The 26,551-nt window shown below is 41.5% G+C and overlaps 1 protein-coding gene across 3 annotated transcripts in view; it reads right to left on the bottom strand.

The window, feature by feature from the left end:
• TRIQK (triple QxxK/R motif containing) overlaps positions 1-13,490 on the bottom strand; it is a 60,407-nt gene extending 46,917 nt beyond the window's left edge. Inside the window, exons 1-2 of one of the 3 annotated variants that reach the window (XM_087750089.1) lie at positions 13,405-13,428; positions 11,724-11,773 (exon numbers count right to left, since the gene is read on the bottom strand). The gene's annotated coding sequence lies outside the window, so the exon portion shown is untranslated. Of the gene's footprint in view, positions 1-11,723; positions 11,774-12,553; positions 12,846-13,404 lie in introns of those variants that run through there. The other 2 variants (XM_087750100.1, XM_087750078.1) reach the window with 2 other exon arrangements.
• Between the last annotated feature and the right edge of the window lie 13,061 nt (positions 13,491-26,551).

The following is a 26,551-nucleotide window of genomic DNA, read 5'->3' as shown; positions in this document are numbered from 1 at the left end:
ATCTGTCTGCATGTAGGTATTTTGGAAATCATTGCTGTTGGTTATTTTAATCGGTTTTTCTGGTGTACTGCTCAAGTACAGTAACTAAGGTCTGTCCGTACAGCAGTGCAAGAAATGCAGTGGAAGTAACCTGCAGCCAAAAGTGCAAGAATAATGCAGCTGAATACTTCAACCATACTTTAGCCAAGAAAAAGAATTTAAAAACCTTTACTACTATTACTTAAAAAAACCCATACAAACAACAAAAAGAAAAGAAAAAAAAAAACATTTATGTTCTATTGATAAGTCTTAAAGTAGTCTCCACCATTCCTCTGGAAAGTCTCTCTCAAAGGATGAGACCATTATTTCAAAGGAAAGAGTACCTGCCCATGGTGCTACTTGCAGAATCTAGCTCTATTTTCTTTGGGGATTTATTTAATTTTCTTTTAATAAGAGGAATTTAACTTTTTTTTTTTTTTTTTTTTTTTTTTTTACTTAATTTAACCTTGAAAGCAGCAGAGGTGATTTAAATTCCATTAAATTTGGGAAAATGAATCAAAAAGCCAGGATCCATAACTCCAGCTGGAACAAATATTGCTAAAATGATGTTAACTTTCTACACAAGGACAACAAACACTGTAACATATTGCAAGATTAAAACCATCTAGGAATTACATCTTTTGTTCTGACATATATCAGGCTGTTTCATACCTTCATGTAAGCACTAGAAACAAAACGCGCATTGTTACTTCCAGTAAGTGCCCTTTGCACTCTAAGGAAAGGAGCTGCTCTGTTGTTTGTTAGTTATACGGTGCCTACAAAACGCATGAAATTAGCTCTAGATTTATTTAACAAAAGTAGTACACAAGAAATAGTCCATATGATCACTCAGCATATTCTCCTGGACGTTTCAAAATCCTGAGGCAATATATTATGAAAAATAAATTTCATCAACAATCCAGATTAGTTCCACCTGAATCCAGGAAGATAAGTGAGACACTCAAGTTATGCAGGAGGCCACCTCCACTCCCTTTACAGTGAATGAAGAAAGAAATGCAATGGTAAGGAATCCAAATCGTCTCCGGCAATCCTGCTTTCTTGCTATGCTCCTAAACCTCCCCTAAGTACCTAAAATTTGGTGGGGTTATTTAGGACCAAATATTTGCATTTGCTCCTCTAACAAAAAGTCTACTTACTTTTGCTAGATGTAAAATGCTTTTGAAGAGTTGAAAAGATTATCATTAAATGTATTCATGATAACCAGGAAAACAGTGAAAATTTCAAGGATTGCAAAACCTGACTAAGATTTTTTTTAAAAGACTTCATACTTATGTACATTTGTTTTTTTTAAGGAAAAAGAAGCTGTTTAGAAATGTCAAAGGTTCCTTCCATTCCCAGTAGAGTACAATTTGTCACAGCTTCTACGGAAAGAAGTACCAAAATGTACTAGGCCAAAACTCACTTATAAAAACAGTACTTATACAGAAGATATCTGCTTAGCAATTGTCATTATACTTGTTATAAAAACAGTATGACATTTTGCAGAAGAATATTCCTATTTGTGGCGATTCTATGCGCCTTACATTTACTTTTCATTATTAGGATTTGTTATTTGTCTTCAGAACCAAATTCCCTACTCATTGCAGAGCCGGGTAGAGTTACACCATCTGTGAAACATATATTCATTTTAATATGAAGACAGATCTTCATCTGAACAAATTTAAAATTCCAAACGTTCAAAGATGAACTTTTTTCATTTTTATGAATATAAGATGGCATTGGTGTGTCAAGAACATATCCTTAAAGAAGTTCATGAAGGAAAAAAGGATACATGTGGTTTGATTCTGCCTTGCCAGACAGTTCAAAATGTAGTATTTCCCAGAGGAAAGAGTCATCTCTGCTAAAGGGAAAATTACACAATAAATTACACCATATGCAGTATTTCAGAATAACATTCTTCAAAATAACAGAATCTGTTTAAACTTTTTTTTTTTTGGGGGGGGGGGGGTGGTTACAGTAGAAATCAGAGGTAAAAAGGGTGGGAAGAGAATGGACATCCAGACCACCCCAATGCCCAGAGGCACATCCACCAAGGATGGGTACAGACTCCATGGGAACAACCACAGATGCTGCACGAACACCTCTGTGGTCTGAAGGTAAGTATAGAGGACACCGACAACGACGACGCCACCAGCACACCAGCGCAAGATGGAAACGAAGCATGTGCTCTCTGCCTCGCGAGTTAAAAGTTCATCGAGTCAAGAGCAACGACAAGAAACAATTATTTGCTCCATCTCAGTAATTGAAGCAGCGGCAGCAGACATTTTGCGGTTCAGTTAAATCCAGGCACTTTTATTCCCTCTTTGATCCCCACCACACACCCCTTCAGCACTCATTTCCTTTGATGAAGTAGGGAATAATTTAAATAACAGGTATAAAGCTAGAGGTCATAGACCTTAAATTTCAAAATCAGCTAAGTCTGCCTAAGCACTTCACTTCTAGTATGTGATGAAGTTTTACAATTCTTGAATTTAATAGAGCACCACGTGGTTTCACTAAGGTCTCATTTCAAAACCTCAGAAGCTCTGTTTTGCCCTCCTAGGTGTTACAGCAGGGGAAGAGCAACTTCTTTCCCTTCTTTAAATCAGAAAATAACCCCTCTACTCTCCCCTCTCTTTAGTTTTGGGAAGTGACAAAAATTCCATTTTTTCCAGATGTTACTCCTTTCCTGGGACTGCCAGAAGTAATCGCTTGCTATAAGCCTGGGTGCTTTAATTATATACACTTGTTAATTCCTCATTTGTAGATTTTAAGCTTAGGCTCATTTTTGGACAGAAATTAAATTCTTATTTCTTCCTCAAGTGAGAAGAAATATTGAGGAAGTAATTATAGTTCCTTTTAGCATATCTATCTTAAACTAGAGTTCACAACCATCCAGAGGACAGAAAGTCTGTTTCACGATGTTTTCAATATCGCAAAATGGCATAACGACCATCCCTGAGGATAAATCTTGTAACTTTTCAAGTTATTCACACAAAATAAAATTTTGGAACAATAAATAACTCCGCATTGATCATTTTTTTTTGTTTCTACTGTGCCTTTTTTTTCACCTGCATTATCTTGGACCAGTAAAAATAAAAAAATTTCTGAGTGAATTATTTAAAAATTGAAATAGTTTCTTTGAAGTAATATATCAAAACAAGACAATTTGAAACTGCTGGAATTTATCCTTTCCTCTGACCTTGTTTTTAAGAACAATTTTTTTTTAAAGTATGTTAGGCTGAGTTTCAGCTTAATTTTTTCCCCATTAATTCTAATATTGATATCCCACCTATTTTGACTCCATTTTCATTGAAATTTGTCTATCATTTGAGAAGAAAACCAGCTCTCAGCAAACAGTCTGTTCCTGCTTGACAATCAACCCAATAACTGAAAACCAGAAGAAGAGTAAACAGTGACAAATAAGCCACAGAGGCACAAAGCCGGGAGGCGGACAAATGTGCCCTTCTGTTATGTTTCACTGCAGTATAATACGATGTCCCATCACACATGACTTCAAGTCACAGTAATTGCTAAAACTGGTCACCACATTTATAGCCTAATGATTGCCTCACTTCTTACCTTGAGCAAGCATGCAAAAGTTGAAAGCAGGCTACAAATGACAGCAGCAAATAACACATCAGTACACGTAGACCTAATCGTAACACTTCAACAAAACTGAATTATTAGTTCCATTACTAAACCTGGTGTTCAAAAAGACTTAAAAGGTAATCTTTCCATCCAGCGTTCAGAATAAATGTGGCTTTTTTTTTTCCTTTCTCTGAAACTACTGCAGCTCGGTAAGTATTAAACAGACTGATCTATGAATGAAGAAAAATAGTTTTATGCCACTTTTGTTGTCTCACATGCTGTATTAGGCATTCAGGAAAGCAACTCAGCTTAAAAAAAATAAATCTATTCCAGTCACCAGGCAAAAGAAACATTAAGTGTAAAGAGTTTTAATTTTGTGGTTTTGGCATTTATGTTTTCCTCCATTTTTCAATAACTGACTAAAGACAGAATAACCTGTTAATCCTCCCCATGAAAATCAGAAGATAAAGCTGACATGCATTTCCTTTGCCTTAACACAATACATCATCTTTTGTATTTTTTTCTTTAAAATTGTCTGAGGCAAAAACCAGTAGATAAACCAGTAGATAACTTAGTGTTAACATATCAAATGTAAAGTTCAGCCCTACAGCACTTAATAATGAGCTTAATAGTCAGGCTTAGTGAACAGACCCATAGATGTTAGCAGCAGCATTTTCAAAACCAAGTCCTGCTCTATTGGTTTTGAAGGATTAGGCCATAATTGGGTGAAGAGTTTAATACGGCTTAAATAACATCAGCTCAGTAGTTTCCAAAGTAGTTCAAAACAATAGGCCAAGCACACACTCCGCAGATTATATCTAAATTGCTCGAGACTTGGCTCTCCTGAAACCTACCTAGGGATCCCATTAAAGGCAATGATTTTTAAGATGAAGAATAAAGTAATAGTGTACATGATACCATCTCTTGAGGAGCTTTATGTTCTATTTGGGCAAAAAGGGAATATAAGATCATTGATATCTATCAGAAATCTGAATCTTGAACAAAAATTGAATTAAAAGAATGGATGAATACTATTTCATGGGTTGCTGCTTTTGGAGATGGCACATTTTTAAGATCCTGGGTTCTGACATGTGAAAGGTTGGCCTTCTCTGGCCTAAAAGATACCTCTGATGAGAGATTTCTACACCTCAAACTAGTTAGGAATGGAATGGAATAGTTATGAGACTCCTAAAAGAGACCATTTAATGAGCTATCAGCTTGCAAGCATTTCTTCAGAAACCCTAGCCTGAGATAAAATGGCAGATGACAATACACTCCATTCACTCTAATTTCCTGAGTGCATCTCTCTAAGCACTAGGGGTTTGGCACATGCCCGTGGCTAGAGTCAAAGGAGAATGTATGCTTCAGCACTGCCAGAAAGTTTTATTAGGAGGAGGGGGATATACTGCCTGAAATCTAGCCCTGTAGACTGCATACAACAAAAAAAACCTGCTAGAGCATACAGTAAAATGAGTTCAGACCGGTTTTTCATAAGAACAAACAGATTCAACACCAACATCACAAGAAACTGCAGGTCTGTTTTCTTCCTACTACAATTGCTCTGTCTGGCCACTACTGTACCAAAAGCTGTACAAAGCTTAAGAAGTATAAGGAGAGATGGGTCAACTCTGAAAAGGACTTTAGCTAAGTTGCTTCTAACTTCCAAAAGACTCTATCCCATGCACTCAGTTTTACAGCCATCCCAGTTGTTTCCATACTGTTTTGTTTTTTTTTTAATAAGGTGAGTTAATGAAAATGTATACCAATGTAGTACAGGGGAAACATCTTTCCAGCTCTTCCCTGTTTCCAGCACTGACAGCGCTTAAGTCTGAAGGCTCAAAACCAGACCAGTTTGGTCAGAGAGCCATTGCCCTGAGATTTTTCCTACACACACCATTCCCTCCCCTTGAAGGTCTCCTCAAGGTACAGTAAATATTCTATTGAGTCCTTCTATGGTCAGGATACGGAATTGAACTGAGCCTATACAATATACATTACTTGTGTGCAATAAATGACAGAATGCAAGTGCTTTGAATTCTTTACTCTGCATATATGGCTATGTTTTAGTATGGTACCCACATTTAGATCATAATTTCCATGGGTCTATATAAACATGCATGAAGATAAACAGGCTCTCTTCCCATGCAGAACTGGAAGAATTCATCCAGAAGCTTTGCTTTGTAAATCATTTCAGATGTATTTTACTGAAGCCATAAAGGATATTAGCAAGTGCGCTGGGACCTTTTGTTTTAAATTATTATGATCTGTTACTCTAACAGAAGTTACTAATATTATTTAATCCCACTGGTGTACTTACAATGAAAATAGTCTGAAGCTTTTTTAAATAGGTTTTGTCTCTATAATAATCATTTTTCCAGAATACCCTCTTCCTATTTAGCCTGTTGGTCTGCTGCTTTGTATACCCAGAAAGATACCAAAATAATCCAGGCTTTCAAATTATCCTATCTTTCAGAATAAAAAAGTAAACAGCAATCTAAGAATGCTTTGTTAACTATTTCACTCCAAATTACGGAAAGATTCATTCATAAATTAAATAGCATATGTAAAAAAATTCCAATGAAAGCAACATCCATCCTTGCTCTGACCACTTTATGATTGCAGAATGAAAAAAAAAAAAAAAAACACATATTTATTAGCTGCTGCAATTCCTTGTGGTGCCATTAAAACCATACTTAAGTTTCATCGCACCGAAGTCTGAAGTTGAAAAAACATATTATAGAAAGCTTTCCATGATGCATATACACAACAAAAAAGAAACAATGCTTTCCACGCCCTCTGTAATGGGAAGAAATGACAAATTCTCACAGATGCAGGATAGCCTTGTCTAGGACACTCAACACTATGTACGTAGGAGGGCCTCTGCAGCAGCCAGGTGGGATAGCTAGCTAACAGAGCTTGCTGAGGTCCAACATGGGTGAGGTAAGGTAGATGTGTGGTCAGAAACATCACGGCAAGCTTGAACCCACTCTCAAGCCCACCTGCCAAAGGTAATACCATTAGCAGAAGTAAGTCTGTGTCTTCCTGGACCTTCATCATGCTTTCAAATTCTTCAGGACATGTTTTTCATAGAAATTAGAACTAGATGCAGCATTCCAGCACTGGTCTTACCAAAGGGATTAAAATAGCCCTCCTACCTCTTCCCCCCCACCTCTACTAGGCAGCACCAGCCCTTCTTGCCACTGCCCTGCACTTGAATCCCCTTTGGCTACAGGTGCTTCCTCACAACCCCAAGTCTTCCCACAGTCACAGCTTTACAAGATAAAATCTTCCATTCCACACACACATCCAGCATTCCTTCTTCCTCCACACATTTGCAGACAAATTGCATTTTAACAGACTCGTATTTCCATGATCTCAGCCATGCTTTAAACTTCATCCCTTCTTCACCAATCCAGGAATCACTGAACCATCCATAGTTTGTCACTTGCTTTTAGTTTACACCCAGACAATTGACTACAGCAGCAGAAAGTGTCACACCCAACACGAACACTGGAGAAAGTCCCCACAAGCTCTCATCTGTTGACAGTGGCCTCCAGCCATTACTTATGAGTGCTGGCAGCTCACCAGCTCTTTATCCATTTTATTGTTACTGTACAGTCCTAATTTTTAAATTAATTTTAGTTGAGTAACAGTAAATCAAGGACCTAATCAAATTTAAATGTTAGCTATACAAATAGTGTACTTTCAGTTTGACAGCCAAGACAGAAAAACAAAACCAAGTAATACATTGCTTCAGGTTAACTGTTTCCTTTTGGCAAGAACGCAAGTAATACTTCACTGCTAAACCAGTTTTGTAAGTGATGTAATCTTAATTGGAGGCAGTGGAATCAGCTCCACACACAATGAGTGCCTACTGGACAATTTCTATGGCGTACATGGAAGAAAGACCTGTGTTTTTTAATATGAGCTTTTAGGCACGATCACTTTTCAGAGCAGACAAAACCATGAGGTGAAAGTTTAAGTAGAGATGGTGACATGGTAAAGCCAAGTACTGAAATATCCTCCACACTGACTTGGTACAGTAAGAAGTTGAAAACATAGGTAATTTAAAATAGAAAGTTTAAAACATGTTCAGCATGAAACTACAGGGGAGTCCCATAAACAAGCTTCGGGTATCTGAGAGGCTTTAAGACATTGCTGACTCTGGGTGTTTAATCACCTCTCTGCCAGGGATGAGCAGCACAAAGAAAGGGCAACAAGCAGGGGTACGCTCTGCCCCCAGGACCCAGGACCCCATTCCCAGCCTATGCATCAGCTCAAGACACCCAAAAAGAAATATGAGTTAAGGTGAAGGAAGCAAACTCCAGTGACTGAGGTGGAAGTATTGCTGGCTCTTCCGTACAGACTGTAATCTGAAGGGTGGGGAGAAGTCGACCAGCTGGCAGCAATCTTAAACCAGAGCATCTAGGGCTTCCAGAGCACATCTGTCAGAGCCATTTGTGAATAAATTTGAGCGTAAGAGTTTGTAGAATTGAGAACTTCATATGTAAAGATTACAATGAAAACACCATAGATAAAAGCACAAAAAGCTACAAAGGCTGATTGATAATGTAAATGTGAGAAAGAATTATCATGGGTAAACTTAACCTTTTCTTCATTTACACCACATAGCACAGCCGGAGAGAAAACAATTGAAACTTTGAAATCTACTACATTACAACCCAATCTGTTTCCCCACTATAAAAAACAGTTTGTAACATAAAAGGTTATTTTGTTCCATTAATTATTTTATTTCAATAGAAATACATGAGGATAAATTTGGCTTTCTGGCTAGAGGCAACCAGCTACAGGCGATGTAACTCCATCTTTTGTTTTGTTGTCTTACTTAAGAATAGAAATAACAGCGTTAGTGGCTGACAACAAACTTGTGTACAAAATGATGTGCTTCAGTTTGCTCGCTGGATTTTAACTTCCCAATACCATTCTCAGCATTAACCTAGTGCTAACCTTTGCTCTTTCCCTCTCTCACACTTGCCCTTTCTGGTGTAAGTGACTTCTCCACCGTAAGCTTCTGCTGTCAGAACAAGTCTTTCCCCATTTATTCACTTCACCAGCTCAACATCTATTCCTGGATTTCTATTTCACCCTTCCTCTCCTGACTACCTCCCATCCTTCTTCACACCTGATACTGGGTTTACATTGGCTAATTCATCACACCATGTCTTTCCAATTCTGTCTTGGTTTTGATGGTAAAACATACTAAATGAAGGACAATGCCAAGAACAATCACAACACATGAATAAACAATATTTTGTTGATGTACAAATTACCATATTTACATTGCAAAAAGTCCTGGGACACAATAAACTGTATTGTATAAAGCTGTGTTGTATCACTGCAATATGTGGCTGGAGAGGCAAAATCAAACTTAAAATTACTAATGCTGATTTTTAGCCTTGCTGCTAAAAAAATGCAGAAGAAATGGGAAACAAAGGGATTAGCACTGTCCATATCAAGAATGCCTGGAGTAAGAGTTTACTCAGCCCACTGAATTACAGGGGTATCTACGTGCAGCTAGTGATACAAAAGCACCTGGGGTGCCTTGACATTTTCCCATGACCTTCAAACATAATTCTAATGAATAAAAACATATCAGGAATCATAGGCTGTTGCGGATAATTTTGGGATATTAAAGCTGCATCAACGCAAGTCCTACTTGGAAAAACACATGCAAGTGCTTTTTCTTCTTCTGTAGCAGTACCAGTGACCATCTATGTTTGTCATTACATGAAACAGAGTTCCTTCTTAAATGGCAAACACCACAGTTTTTCTGGAACTGTCTTTCCTTCTTAACTTCTTTCCAAAGGGGGAAAAAAAAAAAAATCTTACCTGCTTATTCTGTATGTCAAAAAATACTTCAAGACTAAATCTGGTTATTAAAAAGCAGTAACATAAATTGTGTTTCTTCATCTCCTCTACCAACGACACCATGTTTATGTTGTGCGTAATACTGCAATGATATATGAGATCATCAGCTTGGTAACTAAAAACAGTTTCACTGTGCCTGTGATTGATAAACTATGAAAGTATTAACATTAAAAATGTTAATCTTTGTAATAATCTCCTGAAAAATTTTTATATTAATTTAAACCATCGATCATTTTAATATTTAATCATTGCAGACTTCATTTGGAATGAGGATAGCCATTCACTGAAAAGCACTTCATTTTTTATTTTAAAAAATTATCAGCTTGTATGTATTCTGTAAATCTCTTCACATTTTTTCCTCAATAAAAACTAAACCTGCAAGCAAATGAAAAAATCTACAAGAGCAGAAGAATTTAAAGCAGAGTTTGTGTCAGAAAACATATACTTTCACAGTCCTGTTTCCCAGAGGTAACTGTATTACAACAGTAGTAATGTAAGAGGGCCGGAGGATTGAGGGAGACTTCCACTGCAAATGAAAATCATTAGCTTCTTTGTCTACACCTTACAACCATCTATGTTTCGGTCTCTTTATGTACCTCGTAACATGTAAATGTAACAATTTACTTACAAAGAATAAGCACTAATAGAGCGACTCTGCTCTCCAAGATGATATTAAACTGGTTTAGGGTTTTTTAACAGGTAACCCCATTTGTAACATTAGCCTGCTTTAGCAACATACAGACTTTCCAAAGTACCCTATCCTCATCTATAATTCACAGCTTGTGTTGCCTAATGAAAAATGTAGATTAATGTGCAAAATATCCCAAATGAAAACAAAACCAAGAACTTCCTAGTTATGAGAAAAATCTCATGGAAACTCTAAAATTCCAACTGTGATTAATTATGACTAACCTTGTCAGTATTTGTCTGGTTTCTTTTGCAAGATTTTTAAAACTATGCAAGAAACAAAACTAATTCATGGTATCAAGAAACAATTTTCACAGAAAAATCCAAGGGAAATGGTCTTCACTGCACTGCAAAAAATCCCTCATCTTCTTTTCTATGTAGAGTCTACTAAAATTGGATGCTTCCTGGAGGTACTGCCATGAAGTGCACTGAGCTTAAGTTGTCCTTTAAGACTGGGCTGCAGGATTTGGCTGAAATATTTCAACCACGTAAATCCTGAATATACACTGGGCAGTATCACAGGTTAATACATTAGCTTACATGACTAGTCTTTCTTCTGTATTTGTGACCAAGAGCGAGTTAAAGGATTTTCCCATACCTGCCATAAAACTCGCACACAAATTGGCTTCCTTTTCTGAAGGGACTGCAGGATGTAGTGGCAAGACCTACGAAGAAGTCAGGCAACTGCCAGAAGTGCACGTGGAATCTTCCAATGCATATAAACTTACTCTGTACAGTTCAAGTTTATGAAAATAAATAAATAAAAAAAAGTAATAAAAGCACTGCCTTTATTCTTGATTTTACAAAGAAAAGTATATATCTTGTTGCATATTACCTTTTGCTAAAGTCTGTTCTTAAGGAAAGATGTATGGAAAAATACTGTTCATTCAATGTGATGCAGTAACTGAATTCAGGAACTCAACTGCGTACGTCTGAAACGGAAGGGATAATCCTGTTTTTACAGAACTTAATAGAAACACATATATGTGTTTATATGTATATCGATACAAGATTTAGATTTAATTATAAGAGGAGTTTTACCAATGCTAACAGGAATCTCTGCTTTAATAATTTGATTTGAAATAATCTTTCAAAACCTAGATGTTTGAAGAGCTCGCACATCTGTGCTGAAACAATTGAGTATTTTCTATATTGCTTTTGCAGATACAAAATACTATTTTAGACAGACTAAGAAGTCAATTGTAGACTATTGTAATCTCTACTTGGTCAAATTAACAAATCAAATTCCCAGAATTACAGGACCACTGATGTTGGAAGGGACCTCTTGAGATCATCTACTTGGGTTCACCTGCCCCTGCTCAAACAGGTTCAGCTAGAAGACTACAGGTAAATTATAAAATAAATTACAAAAAGGATTTATATATTGAAGCAAGAATAACAGACAAAAAGTGAGCAACTGACCTTTCCTAAAAAAAAAACAAACAAACAGTATCAACTCTTTCTATTGGTGTGATTAATTTATTTCAAAGTCAACACCACTTCTTTGTTTTCCTTATACTCACACTTAGAGTACTGACCTTAAGTAGATTTGCATCTTCACGGCTTTCATGAAGACAGAAAACAAGTCCTAGAAGGGTAAATTGTACTAATCCATGATCAGAGATAATCACAGCAACAAAAGCATCTGCCAAGTTTTTCCTTAGTGAACAAATAAGCTATTTGCTGAACAACCAAGTTTGTCCCTAGCCTGTTTTTTACCAAGGGGTGAAGTGATTCAGGCAAGGAAGATGTGCCAAATAACACTGCTTAAAAAAGGTTCAATTTTCCTCATACTTGCAGCTTGTTGTGCATCCCTTAAACATCACTTTCCACAATTTTCCACTATGAAAGTCACACGTCGGTAGCAAAGGCTGGAAGAAAGTCAACACGTCTTTATTAACAGGTACCCTTCCGTTCTGATTAGCTCTTTAGGAATGAGCCTGGTTCCCAACAGCAAAGAACTCAAACCCTATATAACATGTAACTGCATTACTATGTGTGGATGCGTGTGCTGTACATACAGCCTTGCTACACCACAAGGTCTTTGAAAGGGGCTCTCTGGTACTACGCTCTGTCCTCGTAACTACGTAGGCTGAGGTAAGGCAGAGCAGTTTGAAAGCCACACGAGTAGGCTGGCAGAAATCCCTGCCAACACTTCACATTTAGAAATGTTGCAGCTCCCATTTTCTGTCCAGGATTTTCCGAGCGTAAGCACGATCAGCGCGCTCTGCAGAAAACACAAAGGGCTCCAATGTACACGGAACACATCACGCCTGCAAGGTAAACACGGCCAGCTCAACAAGCCCAGGTTCTATCAGATTTACTGCACACGCACAGCCGGCCAGCCCCACACGGCCCCGTTACACACCGCATGTGCAGCGGCTCCGACACCTCGGGGCCTCCCTGCCTGTGGGGCGTCAGCCTACGCACACAGCCGCCGTTTGTCCAGCGCCCAGACACCACGCAGCGCGGGTTTCAGGCACGCGCACGCAGCCACGCCGCGCGGGCGGGCAGCACGTGAGGAGCTGAGCTCACGAGGGAAAGCCGTGGAGACATCGCGGGCTCCCGTCAGCTCCCGACAGGCCCCGGTCCGAGCCTCGAACACAGCCTCCGCCGAGGAGGCCCCCTGCTAACGGGTTTATTTCCCTCCAAATCGCCAGTGGTCCTGGCGAAGGACCCAGCCTGGCACCAGCCGCCTGTGGGCACAGGGGAATTAGGCCGAGCAGCCGAGGAGCGCTCGGGGCTCTGTAAGGCGGCACGGCCAGCCCCAGCCCTGAGGGGAGCCGCCCGCTCTCGCCTCCTGGGCACAGCGGTGGCCGCGGGGGAGGAGAGAGAGGGAGCTCTTCCCGCCCACACCCAAGATGGCCGCGGCGGCCGCCGCCGCCAACCCCTCCGGCCCCTCAGCCCGCGTTCCGAGGGCGGCACCCGGGCGCCCGCGGCGCCCCCCCGATTGGCAGCGCGCTCCGGCCAATCGCGGAGGCGAGCGCTTTCTCCCGGCCAATGGCAGGGCGGGCCCGCGGCGGACAGCGGGCCGGCCGAGCGCGCCGCCAGCGCGGACGCGCCCTGCCCGCAGGCCAATGGCGGCGCCGGAGGAGCGGCGGGGCACCGCGCCCCCGCCGCCCCGAGGGGGGGCGGTTGCCGTGACAACCGCAGGCCCGGCCGCGCCGGCCGGCCCCGGCGCCCGCGGCCCCTCGCCCACCCCGGGAAGCGGCGCGGTACCTGGGGCCGAGCGGCAGAGCTCCGCCTCCTCCCTCCTCTCTCGGCGGGGCGACTTCCTGTGCTGGCGGGGCTGCCGCCGCCGCCGCCTCCTGCCCGGGCGCCCCCGCCGCCCCGCCTCCCGCTCCCTCCCGCCCCGCCGGGCAGCGGCTTGCGCCGTGCTTGGGCGCCGAGCCCGCCGGAGTGGGGGCTGCCCAGGCCCCGCGGCACCTGCGGCGGCGGGAGCGCTACCCGGACCCCACCCTCCCGCGGCGCCCGGCAGCTGGGCCCGCAGGTGTGTCGGGGAAGGGCGCCGGCCCCGGCCCCGGCCCCGGCCCCGGCCCCGGCCCCGGCCCCGGCCCGCCAGGGGGGCAGCGGCGGCCTCGGGCCTCGCTGCCTGCCTGCCTGCCTGCCTGCCTGCCTGCCTGCCTCCCTGCCTGCCTGCCAGGAGGTCGCGGTCCCGCCTGCCTTCCCCTCTCGGGTGGCTCGCTGGGATTTCCAGGGGAGATGCTTTGGGGGAGGCTGAAAGTTCAGTCGTGGAGTACTTCAGCATCGCCCCCTTCACACCTTCCCCTCAGTTTTTACCACCCTTTTGCCTACCTGTATCAGAAATGTTGCTCGAACGTGTAGAACGAAAAGCAATCAGCCACCTTCACATCATCATCACAAGCTGGCTTCAGTGGAAACTTACTAAAAAGGTCCTAAAAACATAACTCATTAGAAATTATTAACCCTGTCAGGTAACTTTTCATCACCTTGAGATGATGCTAGGACCTTTGCAACAGAGAATTCATTTACTTTGGTGCAAGAAGTAAGCCACTGACTCTTGGAAAAGCTTACTGATTAGTATTGCAAGTACACGCTTTGCTTCCTGCAAAATGGCAGTTGATAACCAAGTGTAACACTCCCCTGTAAGGGAAGATACACAGAAAAGAAATATTTGCATTTGTTTACCTCTGCAGCTTAGGAAGTGAAAGCCGTACCCAGCTGAACTTCCCCATCTTTCTAGATGACACGCATACAGAGTGGAGAATGAGCCTACAGAAAAGTTGATTAACCACAGTTTCTGTCTGGCATGCGTACCAAACCGCAGGGTTTTTCTCCAGTCATTTCTGTAGCAAGCTTAATGGTTGGTTGAAATGAAAAAGCTTTCATAGAAATACAGCCTGTCCTGATTTCGAGTGATGAAACACAAAGCTTTTTTCCCACCTTTTCTCCCAAGTAATCTCACAATAAGGGTATTTAGCTGCTTTGAACATGGCAGCTCACTGAACACAACCTTATGTTGTCTTCCCAGGGTATCTTGTCCCCTGTGGGACAGGGGGTGTCACACCCACTGTGGGGACTGCCTCTGATTTTTCTAACTTTTGTGTGTGCAGAATTTTCAACAATATTTTATTTAATTCATACTCTTAGTGGTAAGCCAGGGACCATATACATGTGAAATATTTTAATACTTTATTTTGCTTCCTTGATTGTTTTAATATGATTCAGTTAAACCCAATTCATGATTCTGCCCATGGATATTTGGATATATTATGTGCAAAACAGCAATCACATTCACATAGCTGTTACACGTGGTTTTTGACTGTGTAGTCACAACCAAAATAAGTAAACATGACGAAATATTGGAATCAGTGTATTCAGCTACATGATTTTGCATTATCTGCACCACTGCTGAGGAGTTTGTCCTTTTGAGTCCTTGTAGCAAAATACATTTAGTCCTAGTTGAGTTTCACCTAGTTTCACCTAATCACGATATTCATTTCACCACCAAGTTATTCTTCTAAGTAAGAAATCTGTGTATGCCCAGCAGCCTCGATACTGAATCCATAAAGAAGTCATAAGGAATTACGACTTCATGAAAAGGAGCTCTACAAGCACTGAGAAATTTTCACCATGTTTAGTTTCACTGTCTTTAATTTCTTCATTCTTAATCCTCATTTTATAGGAAAAATGATTGTTTCCCGTTGCAAGGTTTCTTCTGCAGAGAAGGCGTGTGTATTGGTGGAATGGTCAGAAGGGCGGTTGACATTTAGGTGATAGAAAGTACTACTGACAGGCGTGCTGTGTTTTGTAGGATAAGAAGCAGCCTGGGTGGAGTATATGTGTCATAGGATATTTATAATCTCTCTCTTACAGGTGCAAATACACAAGGGATACAATTACTAAATATGTAACTATGACTGAAATGTATATCAATCAGAGAGGAATATTTTATTGATCTTGCCACACCCATCAATTTGGCGCCATATCCCTTGAGCAGATTAATTTAAAAATCCAGAAGTGTTTTTCAAACTTACATGGGTTTGTTTCACAAAATTTTGAAGAAAATGTGTCGGCCGTTGTTTTCAGTGACTGTCTTCTCCTGGTTTTCCTCCTTTTGTTTCTTCACAAGACCTTCAGCTTACTCTGACAATTTGACAAGAATCTGTCCCTTTTTATTCTCCTTCTATGCTATGGTTTTTGACTTTACAATTTGTGAAAAAATTTTGAATAGAAGTTAAGCCTACTGAAAATAAGCTTCCTTTCCTTATTTATCTTTTGCAGAGCTCCTAGGAGCAGTCCCTGAGCTTTTAGAGTTCAGTAGATAAAAGGCTGGAAAATGATGCTCAACATCTTTGTTGCAAGTTGACAACACAGATTAAATTAACATATGGAAAACTAACTCCCCAAAATGCAACAACTTGTCTGCTGTCTAACCTGATGTCTCCTCATGTCTAACCACCAGGTTGAGCTCAAAGATGTGAAAGAATGTTCTTAATTATTTTTGTTCCATTCATTTTGCCCCATCTCTCATCCAAGACTGTATCCTGAACGTTGCCAATAAAACAGCTATTTAATTGGTGCTACTATTCAGGCTATCGTTAAATCTTTCAGGTAATTCCTTTCTCCGGAACTTCTAAAAGGCACAGTATTCATCATCCAACCACAAAGCTAAAACTCTTTATGCTCCTGTCACTTCCTAACCATGTCAGTTCTGGTGGTTTTGACAGATACAGTCTTGCTCTGCTCATATCCAACCAGAACTGCTGCTGAAAGAAAGAGTCCCCTTCGCTCATCTCTTTGCCCATATCGCTCCCCACTTTGCATCTCTCCAGTGTCTCCCATCTCTACACCATCTCTGTATGCATTTTGCCTTCATTTTGAAATCCTTTGTTCCTATCCTGTCTTGTTTTCGCTTAGCTTTAATATGTTGCTTCTCACCTCTGGCTAGCCTAGGATACTGGCTTCCACTGTGCTTTTATTCACGTTTTTTTTAACAAACTCTGTTGTGCTTTGCCCCATGTAACACTGTTACTCTCAAATCCATCCAAAACCACAAGTATGGCAGGACAGCTACTGTAACTTGAGGCCACTGGTGTGCTGAGTCGACTCTAATCATGCTTCTCCTGTATTTACCATTGTCTTACATTTCAGTTGCAATCTCTTCAGCACAGGTGCCTTCCTCTTTCTGTTTGCTTGGTTAATATTTAGCACCACTGTCCCTAAAACCAGACGTTCTTAAAACCTCTGCAGCATAGCCTGTAGCAGAGCCACCCCAGACAACTGTCCTTACCCCTGCTCCCCGGGCGGGTAGAAGGGCCGTGGAGCCCATCCTCTCTCCTTCCAGCCTTCCAGCTAAAAATCTCAACGCGGTGTCAGTCATGATAGATGGTGCATTTTGTGACACAGACAGCCTGCCATTAGGACAAACTCATTTCAGTGAAGAGCCATCTGATGGTAATGACTTGCAGTCACAGACTGACCTAGGCTGGCTCAAGTCAGTGTGCTGGAGGTGAAAGGCTGCATATTCCATTACCCGTCCTCTGAGCCATCAAGTCTGCTCCATCCCATCCCTACTTAATCTGTATTGATAGACTTGGTAGCATTTTCCTAACTGCTATCATCCATACAGATGTCTGCCGTCATTTTGTTGATACAGCCAATCAATACTACATTAAATGTTACCTTCAGTTTACCCTTAATTGTCTAAAGTAGATGTGGTATTTTCATTATTTATACAACTATGCCATTAAATTATGCATTCCAGATTAAAAGAATAAAAGACTTGTTTACATTATTATTATTGCTCTGGCATCAACTTTTGGATTTCTGTGTAAAGAAATTAATCTCCTATCAGAGGGGGAAATGGGGACTGACAAGCACTAGCTCCTGTTGCCTCTGGGACATAATTATGCTTGCAAATACAAAACCAGAAAAATCATAAGCTTAACACAGTAGACACTCTTGAAAGTTTCATCTCAGCATGAAGCTATGTTTTAATTATTATTTTTGTCTACATTGTTCAGATCGACAGTGCACCAACTAGAATAAGTGCTTATCCTAGTTAATTCTTCATGAGGCTTATGTCAGTGGAAGATGCATTTATTTCCTTTTTCTTTTCTTAAGCCAGCACTGACTAAGTGGTTATCTATAAACATTCAACAAAGGTTTTACTACTTTAGGGCTAGATCCAAAGCCTGTTGAGTCAATAGAAAACTTCAAAGGTCTTTGGAACAGGCCCTATTACAAGACAGAGGTAAGCTGTTATTTGTTTGGGGACCTTGCAGAATAAAAAAGCCCCCTTATTTATATTCAACAACATTAACAGATTTCCTATATGGTAGAGATTGTGTGTTCTTATGAGCTGAATCTGGACACTCTAACATCCCCACAAACCTCAATAATAACTTTACATATTTATATGTGCATGTCCCAATTCCAACTGAAGTTTAATAACTTTATCATATATGATGTTTTTTCTAATACAGTTCTTGGAAATATGATTCTATGTAATACATACAGTTCTTACACCTGAACAACTGTCATCTGTGTTGTGGGAGAAGATTTTCATATTTACTGGTTTAATTAGATAATTACAATGATGCATTTCATATTGTGGAAAATCACATACTTTGAAAATCACTGTGACGCTATTTTAGTTATTTTTTTTTAAAAAAGCTAACCTGTTAAGTATCAACACAATAGTTATCTATTATAGCATCAAAGAAAAAGCTCAGCTTCCAAGAATGAATGTGGGTTTCGCCATGCCAAAATTAACCAAAGAAATGTTCTGCCTCCAAATATTAGTGTGGTCATCTGGGAAATGAAAACCTATTTACAATTTTATAAATTACTTATAATATAGTTTGGGAGCCAGGTTCGCCATGTTGCAGGATAGTGCCCAAATTACTAGGTTGATAGAGTTCTCCTCAGTTTCTGTCAGAAATCTCCTTCATTTTGTACAAATAATAAAATATTCCATTAAGTCTGGACTTGAACTTACTTCTCTCCCATCCCAGATGTGTGCCTTAACTGAATTGTGCACTGTCCCCCTTTCTACACTACTGTACCATTAGCTAATACAGAGTTGAACACATCAGCAGGAGAAACAGAGAGCTTTTCCTCATACCCCCAGTTACAGGAGAATCCGTAGGACCCTCTCCTAGCAAGTGTGGAACCTGAAATCTAGTCTTTGTTTCGAATCAAGTAGAAAGAGGGGTTGAAAACAATTCCTACCAGGTAAATACCCTTTTCTCTGGACTGCAAGGTAAAACAGGAATTTCTTCTCCATGAAGAGGCCTGTCCTTGGAAAACTCTGTGTAAGGTGTGATCTGAGAAGTGCCACCAGACCAAATGCTATCATGCCAATGAAACTGGCATGATCATAGAATCATAGAATCGTTAAGGTTGGAAAAGACCCTTAAGATCATCGAGTCCAATCATTAACCTATCACTGCCAAGTCCACCACTAAACCATGTCCTCAAGCACCACACCTACACATCTTTTAAATACCTCCAGGGATGGAGACTCAACCACTTCCCTGGACAGCCTGTTCCAATGCCTGAATACTCTTTTGGTGAAGAAGTTTTTCCTAATATCCAAGCTAAACTTCCCCTGGTGCAGCTTGAGGCCATTTCCTCTCGTCCTATCGCTTGTTACTTGAGAGAAGAGACCGACCCCCACCTCGCTACAACCTCCTTTCAGGTAGTTGTAGAGATTGATAATGTCTCCCCTCAGCCTCCTCTTCTCCAGACTAAACGACCCCAGTTCCCTCAGCTGCTCCTCACAAGACTTGTTCTCTAGACCCTCCACCAGCTTCGTTGCCCTTCTTTGGACACGCTCCAGCATCTCGACGTCCTTCTTGTAGTGAGGGGCCCAAAACTGAACACAGTACTCGAGGTGCGGCCTCACTGGTGCCGAGTACAGGGGCACGATCACCTCCCTGGTCGTGCTGGCCACACTATTCCTGATACAAGCCAGGATGCCATTGGCCTTCTTGGCCACCCGGGCACACTGCTGCCTCATGTTCAGGTGGCTGTCAACGAACACCCCCAGGTCCTTTTCTGCCAGACAGCTCTCCAGCCACTCGTCCCCAAGCCTGTAGTGTTGCATGGGGTTGTTGTGACCCAAGTGCAGGACCCGGCACTGAGCCTTGTTGAACCTCATACAGTTGGCCCTGGCCCATCAATCCAGCCTGTCCAGGTCCCTCTGTAGGGCCTTCCTACCCTCCAGCAGATCTATGTTCCCACCCAACTTGGTGGCATCTGCAAACTTACTGAGGGTGCACTCGATCCACTCATCCAGATCATCAATGAAGATGTTGAACAGGACCGGCCCCAACACTGAGCCCTGGGGAACACCACTCGTGACCGGCCGCCAACCGGATTTGGCTCCATTCACCACCACTCTCTGGTCTCGGCCGTCCAGCCAGTTTTTAACCCAGCGTAGAGTGCACTTATCCAAGTGGTGAGCAGCCAGCTTCTCCAGGAGAATGCTGTGGGAGACAGTGGCAAAGGCCTTACTAAAGTCCAAGTCGACAACATCCACAGCCTTCCTCTCATCCACTAAGCGGGTCACCTTGTCAGAGAAAGAGACCAGGTTAGTCAAGCAGGACCTTCCTTTCATAAACCCACGCTGGCTGAGCCTGATCCCCCGGTTGTCCCGCACGTGCCGCATAATGGCACTCAAGATGACCTGCTTCATGACCTTTCCCGGCACCGAGGTCAGGCTGACAGGCCTGTAGTTCCCCGGATCCTCCTTCCGAACCTTCTTGTAGAGGGGCGTCACGTTTGCTAGCTTCCAGTCATCTGGGACCTCCCCGGTTAGCCAGGACTGCTGATAAATGATGGAGAGTGGCTTGGCCAGCTCCTCTGCCAGCTCTCTCAGTATCCTCATGTGGATCCCGTCTGGCCCCATGGACTTGTGAGCATTCAGGTGGAGGAGCAGGTCGGTGACTGCCACCTCTTCGACAACTGGGACTTCATTCTGCATTCTATCTCCATCTCCCAGCTCAGGGGCCTGAATACCCCAAGGATGACCAGTCTGACTATTAAAGACTGAGGCAAAGAAGGCATTAAGTACCTCAGCCTTCTCCTCATCCTTCATGGCAATGTTTCCCTCCGCATCTAACAAAGAAGGGAGATTCTCCCTGGCCCTCCTTCTGTCACTGATATATTTGTAGAAACATTTTTTGTTATCTTTAATGGCAGTGGCCCATTTAAGTTCTAGCTGGGCCTTCACCTTCCTAATCTTCTCCCTGCACAACCTCACAACATCCTTGTAGTCCTCCTGAGGCACCTGCCCCTTCTTCCAAAGGTAGTAGGCTCTCCTTTTTTTCCTGAGTTCCAGCCAAAGCTCTCTGTTCAGCCACGCCGGTCTTCTCGACTTATGGCACATGGGGACGGCCTGCTCCTGTGCCTTTGAGACTTCCTTCTTGAATAACGTCCAGCCTTCCTGGACTCCTTTGCCCTTCAGGACTGCCTCCCAAGGGGCTTTGTTAACCAGACTCCTAAACAACCCAAAGTCTGCCCTTCTAAAGTTCAGGGTAACGGTTTTGCTGACCCCCTTCCTTACTTCTCCAAGAATCGAAAACTCTATCATGTCATGGTCACTGAGCCCAAGACAGCCTCCAACAACCACATCACCTACCAGGCCCTCTCTGTTTGTAAACAGCAGGTCCAGCGGGGCGCCTCCCCTGGTTGGCTCGCTTACCAGCTGTGTCAGGAAGTTATCTTCCACACCCTCCAGGAACCTCCGAGACTGCATCCTCTCTGCTGTGTTGTATTTCCAGCAGGTATCTGGTAAGTTGAAGTCTCCCACGAGAACAAGGGCTAGAGATTGTGAGACTTCAGCCAACCGCTTGTAGAAAACTTCATCTGTTTCCTCATCCTGGTTGGGTGGTCTATAACAGACTCCCACCAGGATATCTATCTGCCTTATTAGCCTTCCCCCTGATCTTTACCCATAAGCACTCAACCTTATCGTTACCTTCGTTGAACTCTAGACAATCAAAACACTCTCTAATGTACAAGGCTACCCCACCACCTCTCCTTCCTTGCCTATCCCTTCTAAAGAGCTTGTAGCCATCCATCGCAGCACTCCAGTTGTGTGAGTCATCCCACCATGTTTCCATGATGGCAACCACATCATAGTTTTCCTGCTGTGCAATGGCTTCCACCTCCTCCTGTTTATTGACCATGCTGCGTTATGATGATGCAGCAAGTGTCTGAGTCTAGTGTCTAAGGGACAACTAAATGTTGGACTGTATTTTTATGTGAATGTCACCTAAAGCGGCAGTTAAATGCCTAAGTCCTTTGCATATCCAGCCGAAGGGACTCTCTAAGACCCCAGCCTCATGAACCTCAATCTCTTTAATGCAACAATGGAAATTTGTTGGGTGCTCTGATCACCATCTATGAAAAGCTATCTAAGCAATCAAAATCTGGTAACAAAGAACTCCTTAACCTTTATATACTGTTAGAAAGAATATATATATATAAAAAGCTAATAGCTGGGTCCTCCTTCTTGTTCTTCTTGAAGATAGTGACATTTGCTTTCCTCAAATCTTCAGGCACTTCTCCCGGTTGCCATGGTCAATCAAAGATTATTGAGAGTGGCCTTGCAATGACATCTCCCTCAGCACTTGTGGGTGCATACCATCAGAGCCCATGGATATATGTTTGTCCAGTTTGCTTAAGTATTCCCTGACCTGATCCTCTTCCACCAAGGGTACATATTCCTTGCTCCAGCCTTTCCCCCAGGTCTTTGGGACCTGGGATTCGTGAAGGCCCATCTGGCTAGTAAAGACTTAGGCAAAGAAGGCCTTCGGTACCTCAGCCTTTACCATGTCCTGTGTAACCAGGGCCCCCATCTCATTGAGCAATGGGCCCACATTTTCCCTAGTCTTCCTTTTGTCTCCTAAACATACTTGTATGTTAGGTTTACCCAGAACTGTTCTTTGACACTGGGGTCATGGCACATGCCCATAATATTATATTCCCTCTAACCCTCTAAAGCAGTGTGGTTACAAACAGGCTACCTGTTAGTAACCATTCCTGGTGGATGATGGCTCATGCTTCAGGAAGCTTGAACCATGCTTGGGAATAGTTTGGGAGAGAGCTAGCTGGCATAGGCCAATACTGTGTTGGGGGCTGTTGTAGCTATTTAGTAGCACAGGTGATCCAATGCAAGTGCCTAGTGTCAAGGTTCAATGTACTGCTATAGATACAGCCTTAGTGAGCTATTACTGATCAAGAAAGAAATTCTAGAGTCACTGTAGATAGTTCTCTGAAAATATCAACTCAGTGTTTAGCAGAGGCCCAAAAATCAAAGTAGAATGATCAGAGTTGTTTAGAAAGAAATAGAGAACAAAGCAGAAGTCATGCTGTGGGTTTGGGTCCTGCTGGTGAGGGCAATGCTTGCCCTGCGGCCGCTGGCACCTCCTGGCCAGCTTGCCCTGTGGAGGAGCCCTGTTTTTGCTTCTTCCTGACAGTAAATTTAGCAAGAAATTCCATACCTTACTGTATGATAAAACTCTCTATACATATAGATTTGAATCTCAAATGGATAAATATGACATTCATCTCTTTTTTAAAAAAGATTTTATGTTATTTTAAGGTTATTACCATCAGAGTAGCATTTATGTTATAGTTTGTGGTTAAGGCTGCTTAGAAATATTTCTTCTTAGTTAATGTTTGTTTTATGTGGGCAGTGTTAGACTTTTATGTATTTCATATATTTTATGGATGGGTAAGAAGATTATTGAATTAAATGAATAAATGATTCAGACTGAAATAAGTATGGCTCCTGCAGAATTTTGTCTCACTCATCATGACAGGTTACATGTATTTCAGAGAAAGTATAGTTCATCATGAACACCTATACAACAGTGCCTGTGTTCCCCCAATTCATAGTTTATAGTCAGAATAGAAGGTTAGATCATCTGCTCTCATGGTCTGTATATACTCTGCTATTAAAACTTGCCCACTTACTGTTGTGCTGAGGTTCGCTGAGCACAGGGACGTGAGTATGAACATGTTGTACACTCTGCAAAGGAGTTATGGAAATCCAGAGACGGAGAATCAGTAATTTTTCTGCTGCAGTTTGTTCCCACAATTAATCACCTTCATAGTTAAGATCAAAAACCAACAAATAACAGCCAAAGACAGTTGTTACTAATTTCTCATTTGAATCTATTTGATTCCCTCTTTCAGCTGTTGGCTCTTGTACTGTCTTTATCAGAGAAGTCTTCAGTATCTTTTCACTGTGAAGGTATGTATACACTGTAATCAGACCACAGTCTAACCCTCCTTTTAATAAACTGTACTTAGTGAAATTTGGGAAGTTTTACTGAGATTTCTTACTGTTAGGAATTTCCTTCAGCTCTCACATAATCTTTACAGCTGTCTGCTGCTGTCTATCTAATTTTTCAAAATGCTTATAAAAATACAGATGATAGAAATTAATGAGTTATTCCAAAAATGATCCCATCAATGACAAATTCAGAATTAAAGCATGTCATTAACCCTGACCATTACTTTATTACTTGATTTTATGTCCAACAACTGAGTATGTGCTTTGTCAAAGCTTTGTTTTGGCAAACTGCATTGAATCATTTGGAATCAGTGACCATAATAGTTTCAAATCATTGTTCTTCAGGATAAAGCTTCTCACCTTTGTAGATATCACTTGTAATTCTTTGTTTGGCTTCATTAAAAAATGGTTTAATGGTTCCAGGTTAGCAATGGATTCTTATCACTCTGTATTAATAACATCTTCGATGCTATTTACTACTTGCCAACCTTTCTGTTCTCATTTTTTATCAAAATGAATTTATATTTCTAGCTGGAGCTTTGGAAAAAATCTTAACGCCTGTGTGGCCTGCTGCCATTCCCTGCAAAACCTCAGTAGAAGTGTATCATCTTCAATAATAGCTACTATTTTTTTTTAGTTCACCATCTTTCTTAATATCCTTAATGCATGCTGTATTGTTTTGTTATTAAGAAAGTCAAGCTTTACCATTTCTTCCCACAAACTCAAGTGGACTGCCAAAATTTCCCAATTAGCTTAATAACAAATTCACAATTAGAAAGCAGGTCTTTTAGTTTGACAGCCTTTGCCTAATTGACAGGATGCGTCATGGCCACAGGCCACTGAAGTGCAGGAGCGACCTCAAGGCTGTCCTCCGGACCATGTTTGCTGCCGGTCCTTTTTTGCTGGCAGGAGGGAGGACAGGAGCGGCTCCCTCGCTGTGCGGCTGGCATGCTGTGCCTGGTGGGGCTGCCCCCCCGAACACCTTTTCCCTTTGGTAATGATTGACACAAGGCAGAAGGATCCTTCCTAGAAAGATCCTGGCATCACCTGCTAGGAAAAGCAGATGGGATTTTTACACAGCCTGAATTCAAGGATAATGTGGATGCTTTCTCTGTCAGCACTTCAAACCACTTAAGTAAGTACAGACATAACCTGTGTTTTCTGGCTGGCCACGAGTCCAAAGATGTAAGGTAATTAGTTCCTTAATTCCCCTTGACTGCAAAACGTATTTGTGAGTTTCATTCTCCCCTATGAAAGCTCTATTTAAACGTTATCAGACCCAGAGTTTGGACGCTCAATCTTAAGCTCATAATGGTGGACAGTGTTCATGGAGAGCATCCCCATTCTCCTCCTGGTTTTGCAGGGGTGGAATAAGAATAGAGCAGTAACAAGCTGGAACTCCTCAAACCTTACAAATAATTGCCAGGCACTGCTCCAGTTAACTGAGAAAATCTGAACCGAAATAATGCAGCTTCGTGCTGTAATGTTTTCTCCTAGCTGCTGCATAGCATGACTGTTCTCAATGCTGCCCTGCTTTAATGGCTGTGTGGATTCTGTTTTGGTTTTTTTTTTGTTTTTTTTTTAAAATGAGATTTATATCCGAATGATCTAAATATAAGCTAAAATTACCTAAAAAGGATATTTTCAGAGTTAGTATAGCCAAAGTGATCCATCTTTTCATTTCATCTGCTCAGAGCATCCACTGACTCAATATCTTTATTCCAATAAAACATTTACCCAAATGAAGGGCAGCCAGATCTGACTGGAATTGCTTCAACACATTTTGTAAATATATTATTACTAATGCTGGTAATACTAATGATTTGTTGAACTATGCACCATATAAATATACAACAAAGAGAGATTCTTTGCCTGAATATTTCTGAAGATGAGCTTCGTGCAACACTAATGAGCTACCCTGCAACAACAAAGTGGACACAGTTCGAAAGTGGGGTCATTAGCTTCCAAGGAGCTGTTAAAAAATGTCAACATTTTTTTTTGGTACAAAAAATACCCAATGACATAATACGGAGCTATTTCTTCAACGTCATGCGTGAAACAAGACTTGAGTAGCTGGAAATAACTGGAACATTCTTGGTTCAAGCCCAACCTATATTTATAAATAAAAAGCTGGTTTCTCAAAAGATCAGGAATTAGGATTAACTTTCTACTGGGAAATCTGTTCCAGGATAACTGAATTCTGTCGTGACAAAGAGGAAGTACATGCAAATAATTAATTAGCAATAATTCAGCATGGAGAATTAATACTTACCCTACATAACAAGGCAAAAGTTAGCATAGCTGAAAAACAGTATTATTCTTAGTTATGAATATTTTTGTGCATATTTTTCTTCCATCCAGTATCTAATCTCTTCATTCTTACCGAAAATATTACTCATTCCAGAGTTATATGCAAAAATCCTCATTCTGCAAACATTTATGTATATGCTTTATATTATAAAATCCAGTGCTAAGTTAAGAAAAGTTCTAGCTTCTAGGGACTTCAGTTCTCAAACACTTCATTTAAAAATCAGCTTAAAGTAAAAACATTTTTCCTCTTTAACAGACTGTACATTTTCATGTTAGCAGAAT

The sequence above is a fragment of the Nipponia nippon genome, unplaced genomic scaffold (assembly GCF_047370975.1).
Source record: "Nipponia nippon isolate SJK-2023a ecotype South Korea unplaced genomic scaffold, ASM4737097v1 scaffold_1, whole genome shotgun sequence".
Lineage (NCBI taxonomy): Eukaryota > Metazoa > Chordata > Aves > Pelecaniformes > Threskiornithidae > Nipponia > Nipponia nippon.
This window is presented reverse-complemented; position numbering and strand designations above follow the sequence as displayed.